Source organism: Quercus robur, chromosome 2 (assembly GCF_932294415.1).
Source record: "Quercus robur chromosome 2, dhQueRobu3.1, whole genome shotgun sequence".
Taxonomy (NCBI): Eukaryota; Viridiplantae; Streptophyta; class Magnoliopsida; order Fagales; family Fagaceae; genus Quercus; species Quercus robur.
In genome coordinates this window covers 37,234,144-37,240,885 of record NC_065535.1, presented here as the reverse complement: position 1 = coordinate 37,240,885, position 6,742 = coordinate 37,234,144, and positions in this window count along the sequence as shown.

The following is a 6,742-nucleotide window of genomic DNA, read 5'->3' as shown; positions in this document are numbered from 1 at the left end:
ACAAAGATTAGATTAACACTATATTTGGATGGGTGGATTTTAGGAAGGATGGAAAAATTTAGAGAGAAAATAGGAGAGAAAATGAGAAACTGTGTTGTTTGGTAAGGAGGGAGGGAGAGGAAATTTTTTGGTGGGGCCCAGGCATTTTCCACCCGGGCCCACCTAAAACTTGTCTGTTGTCTCTCCAAAATGGAGAGAAAATAGTGTGGGAGGAGTTTTATGGGTAAATGACAAAATTGCCCACTGCACTAATTTCGTCCCATTGTCTTCTTCTTTTTTTTCCTTTTTTTTTTCTTTCTTCTGCCTGCTTTCTTGGGCGTTTGCTCCTTTTAAGGCATTATTTATTATTATTATTTTCACTTTTTGAGAACAATGCCTACTCTCTTTTTTTTAAATCATTTTTTCTTTTGATTTTTTGGGCTGTACGTAGTGTTACGTTTTTTTTTTTAATTAGACATGATTTTTTTTCCTAGACACAATTTTTATAGTTTAATAAATTTGGGTGATTGTTTTTTTTTTTTAATTGCTTGTCATTTTTTTATTTTAATTGTGCATCATTTTTTAACAAGGATATATGAGTAACTTTATACAAACTCACTTTTTCCATCCCTCCACTTTTTCACTCTTAACCAAACAAAAAGGAGGGAAATTAAAATCTTTTCTATCCTCCCACCATTTTCTATCCTCTCATTTTTTCACCCCTCCAACCAAACACACCCTAAAGGAGCAAAGGAATTAAAGAAAGCAATAGTCTTTAGAAATCACAACCCAAGTACAAAGTTTAATTGAAAAAGGTTTTTGAGAAATCAAATTAGAACATTAGTTTTTTGCCTTAGAACTAACAAAAGAGAGGTTTTGAATCTATAAAAAAACGTGCTAAGGGGTTGTCCTAGGGTTTTAGAGAAGATGGAGGCCAAAAAATAACTCTCTCTAGCTAGGGTTTTGATTGGAGACATAAGATGAGTATTTATAAGTTAAAATTATTGTTTTTAAGGCTTGTTAGAGGTCTTTGGACGTTTCCAAGGGTCTAGGAGCTGGCCCACATCAAAGAATGATATATGGGCCCCTAAAATTGAAGTTATAGGCTTCTAGAAATGACCCTACGTATGCATGGTTGGGGCATGCGTACACATGCATGATTCATGCGTACGCATCCCCAAAAACCCTACATAATATAACAACTCTTATGGCCCAACTTCAAACGGCCTTAAATCACTCAATTTAAATCCAAATTAGGCGAATTTTGTGTTCAAATCACTGCCCAGAATGTCCACTTTCCAATGAAATAAATCTCACTAAAAAATTCTTTGTGTATGAAAAGTTATGGTCAAAACAATGAGTAAAGGTCATTTTTCAATAGTGATTTCAAAGCGATTTAAGTACTTTTGAGTTGTGATTACTTCCAAACTATTGTGAATTCTTTAATTACCCTTTATTAACATATGTCAAGCTCATCATTGGAATCGGGGACCAAAATTTATTAATGGGGTACAAAATGAGATGTCTACACCCACTCTTTGGTTTTTGCTCACCTTTTTGTTTAGTACTGATCCCACTCTTTATTTTTTTTACTATAGTAATTTTAACAAAAAAGCAATCAACTTTATAGATAGATAAGTTATTTCTAAACGAACACTTTTAGTTTTAGCTTCCTTTTTGTCTCCTACTCTTTGTGGATCTTGCAATAAAGGAGCTTTTTTTTTTTTTTTTTTTTGGTTGCTTTGGTAGTGTAGACATCCTATTTTGTTCTAACCTATACTTGTTGTCCCCAATCTCAATGGCAAAACTCACATTTTTACCAAAATGATCAACACCGTGTCTTAAAGCCCAACAAATAACCCTAAAAAAGGCCCAGACCCATTTGTAAATACTAAATTTCAAATTTGAAAATCAAACAATCAAAATAATTTCACAAATGAATATTTGTATGATGAATGAGAAGGTATAGTTCCCTAAAATTAAATCCTATTGCAACATAATACTCCTCTAATTCAATCTTGTTGAAAAATCTTTGGTTCAAGTATAATATTGATTTGAACATCAAATGGTCCTCAATTTGATTGGGAAACATATCGAAAGATCTTTGAAACATAATTACAATAAATCTTTAATTGTGTGTTTGTTAGGAATCCTTCGTTCTTTGCATTCTTCGTGTGTTCTTTGAATGTTCTTTGTCTTTGAAGATTGTAATGGAAGTTCTTTAGGACTTTGGAGGCTTGAATCCATAGATCTTCACTAACTTATAATCTCTTTAAGTTTTTGAAAGCTTTTGAATTTGATTCTAGTGCACTTTTAGATCTAGGAAGATGACTTGAATGATTTCTCTTCAAATGTTTTTTGTATTCGAGTGTTGAAGTTCTTGAAAGCTTTGGAACTTGATTCTGACAGAGCTTCAAGTCTTTTGAATGTGCTCTCACAACACCAAGGAGGACCTCTATTTATAGCAATCTCGGGGAGGTGTGATAACACATGATTGACTATCATTGATGATATGTATCATTATTAAAATGGAGGGATTTAATGTCTTGTTTTCCAAGGAACACATGGCATTATTTGATTAGCTAAAGTGTCTTAATTTAAAACAACACATGGCATCATTTAATTAGATTGCTTATGTCATTAAATTAAAAATACTAACACATGTTGACTTGTGATTGGCTCTTGGGTATTCTTTGTAATTCTTATTCAATGATACTTGGAATATTTCCATTGGTCTTGTCAATACCGTATCTTGTCCAACCTAGATTATCGTATCGAAAAAAAAGGGTGAAAATCATGATTTCTAATGCCAAAAGTGGGGAATAAATTAAAGCAACACAATTTACCCCAATTGGACGAAAAAGCAAAAATTCAAAATCAATTTAGCCATTTATGGTGAGAACTAAGACCAAAAACCCTAATCGGGGATGGTAAAAAAATTGACTATTTTATCCGACCAACCAATTGGGATAAATTTTGGACCATCTTGTAGTACATATTTTTCCCTTCAAAACGATAGTTCACGGGCCAAAATTGGGTGAGATATCAATAAAATACTAAAATCCTTATTAAATGTTTCATGATTTCCAGGTCAAAAAGAGCTGTTTTGGGGCCATTTTCGCACAAAAAACTATACCAACTCAGCAACAATTGGAGCAATATGCCTGAACAAGATTGAAGTATGATGTCTCAACTACCTTCCATAAAAAGGGCTTGACAACATCCGTCACGGATCGGGAGAAATGAATTTTCCAAAGAAAAGTGATTCGGAATTTCCTATACTGCATCACCTCCCTTCCAAATGCAATATCTCAACGACCATAACTCCAAATTGAATGAGGTTAGAGCTTGTGGAAACTAGACATCCATGCCTTTCTAGGGACACCAAATTTGAAGAAATCAAAGCTTAACTACTATTAGTGCTTTAACAAAACATGCAACATTTTTGGTCACATCAAGAGTGCAATTTTTTAATCCTCTTTTATTTATTTATTTATTTAGAGAGTGCTCTTTTTAATCTTAAGAGGAATGGGACTAGGTTAACAGGATTAACAATAAATATCATCTTCATAATGAAGTTTGTAGCCTAACTTTATTATTATTATTATTATTATTATTTTAATCCTAGAAGGAATTGGACTGGGTTAATGAGAATAGGACTTGGACTACGCTATTTGAGTATGAACCCAAATATATCGCCATGGTCAAATCCTTCAGTCACACTCATACATACATACATACATTCATATATATATATATATATATATATGTTCCTAACATACATGTCAATTTTCATGTTAATCGGATATAATTTAAGCAACCATTTAATCACTTGATATAACTTTAAGCAATATTACACCTTCCAATAACTTGTTATTGAATTCATATTTTAAAGGCGAAAGGCATATTTTAGTCCCTACATTTTCAGGCTATTCCCATTTTAGTCCCTATATTTTATTTTTACCGCTTTTAGTCTCTATTCTGAAAAACGCTTTCCGTTTTGGTTCCTGCCGTTACATTAGAAACGGAAAAAGCTGATGTGGCAAACGATAGGAATAAACAATATTAAATTAATGTCCACGTGGCTTAATTTAATAATAAAAAATATTTTTTGGCATTAAAAAATGCCACATCAGCATTTAAATTAAAAAATTAATTTATTAATTTTAACTAAATAAAAAAAAATTAAAAACTAAAAACCATATGAATTGAGATGTAAAGTGTGTCTTGTACAAGAACAATAAGAACATAAACCCAAATCCAAGAACATAAACCCAGAAATCAAAAAAAAAAAAAAAAACCAGTAAATCTTTGTGGCTGAGAAAGTAGAAACAAACAGAAAAAAAGGAAAGAAAGAAAGAGAAAGAGAGAGAGGACAATCTGAACAAAACTCTTTCATTCCCAAACAAAACAGTGGCGTTTTCGGGGAGGTCGAGGTCGAAGATTAGAGTTTCGACGACTCCTGCGTCGAAGACAGACTTGATTTTGCGGTCGCAGATAGAACCTATGAGGAAGTGTTGGGCCGATGGGTCATAGGTTAGGCCTTCTGGGTAGAGGTTCGAGGATCGAAAGGTGATGACGTGGGGCTTTCTAGCGTGGGTTTGAGAAACTGGGCCCAGTAAAAGGACGGTCAGGATTGTGAGGATCATGATCCACAAACAACACTTGTAGAAAGCGATCTGAAAGCTATGGCACTAGCTTCGGCTTCATCTACGGTGTGTTTGGATCTATGGCACGCGTGTGCGGTAGTGATTGGGTGGTCTATCGGTCCAGATCTGAAAGAGAGAAGCATAAAGGATCCGGGTTTTTTTTGGGGTTTGTTGAGGATCTGTGGCCAATCTGTGGTAGTGTTGAGGATCCGGGTTTTTTTTTTTTTTTTTTTTTTTTGTTTCTACTTTCCCAGTGACAAAGATTTACTGGTTTTTTTTTTTTTTTAATTTATGGGTTTATGTTCTTGGATTTGGGTTTGTGTTCTTGTTCAAGACACACTTAGATCTCAATTCATATGGTTTTTAGTTTTTAATTATGTTTTTAATTTTTTTTTTAGTTAAAATTAAAAAAATTAATTTTTTTTAATTTAAATGCTAACGTGGCATTTTTTAATGCCAAGAAACATTTTTTATTATTAAATTAAGCCACGTGGACATTAATTTAATATTGTTTATTCTTACCGTTTGCCACATCAATTTTTTCCATTTCTGATGTAACGGCAGTGACCAAAACGGGAAGCGTTTTTCAGAATAGGGACTAAAAACGGTAAAAATAAAATGTAGGAACTAAAATGAGAATAGCCTGAAAATGTAGGGACTAAAATGTGCTTTTTGCCTATTTTAAAAATTCAACCATTTAATTACATGTTCTATATGTTCTTAACATATATGTCAATTTTCGTGCCAATCGAATGTAATTTACCACTTGATCCATAAACTCATCTTTCATACATTATTTTAAATAACAAAAACTTGAATTTAAACAATTGATTGATAAAATAGCTATTGATCTTTGATCATCATTAAAATTTGTAAGCATGAATAATATATGAAAGTAATGTAATCTAGTGGTGGATTTATCAAAATTCATATCTAGTTAAAAAATATTAGATAGTGTAACTTGAACCCAATTTTATATATATATAATTTAGCACTAAAAACATGGTTTTTTAAAACTGAACTGAATCAAGGTCGAATTGGGTTAATTGGGAAAAAGAAAAAAAGAAGAAGAATAAACCAAACTCACCAAACCCAGTGAAAAAAAGAAAAAGAAAAAAAAAGGGTCAAAAGTTGCGGTTGGACTCTGATCGTGGGACCCTTAGTGTAGGTTTAATTACGAAAATGCTATTGAAAACTAAGTTATAGAAACTGAAAACACCTAAAATGTGTGTTCAGTTTCCATAACTCATCACTCAAAAATCAGATAATTGAGTGATGGAAACAAAATCCAAACGAACTTCTCAGCTATGGGTCCCACCATTTTTGAGTAATGAGTTATGGAAACAGCAAATCTAAATAGCCCCTAATTGTTCATTTTGATATTTCTAGGGGGTAAAGTGTAAAAGTGGGTGTAGTTTAGGGTTGAAAAGTGCAAGTTCCCCTATTCGTAATCACCATTAAACCCTTCTTTTTTGTATTAAGGCTTCAAAGATTATTGGGAATTTGAATTCGAATCTAAAGAGAAAAGTAAGGGTGGACTTTTCCAAATTCGCGCTCCATGATTTTTGCAAAATCATTAATGCATTTGGCACCAAACTGATTTGAATTCACCCATTTGTCTTACCTGTCAGCATGTCACTGGTTAGGGGTTCTACCTCTCTTTCATATTTTTCTGCCAAGATATCTGCACCATTGTAGGCTTTCCCTAACACTACCACTGCATTAAAGCAAATCCCTATATCATTTTTTTTTCACAGAATCTACTTTGCCACCTTGTTAGAGTTGTACAATTGTCCCTGTTGTCGGTGTTAACAATGTGTGTGATTTCTATTAGGGATAATTACACATAACCCACTTGCGGTTTGGGTGAAAATCACTTTGCCTACCTGTGGTTTGAAAAGTATCACTTAACTCACCTGTGGTATGTTTCCGTCAATCTCCGTAACCCACCTCAGTTCCAGTCGTTACAAAAACACCTCTTAACCCCAAAACACAACATAATGCATATCAAAACACCCAAAACTCAAAAACTTTTCAAGAAAGAGACCTATGGTGAGATCAACGTGTTCTTCGTGGTTTGGAGTGCCTAGAGAGGAAGAAAACACAAGTTTCGC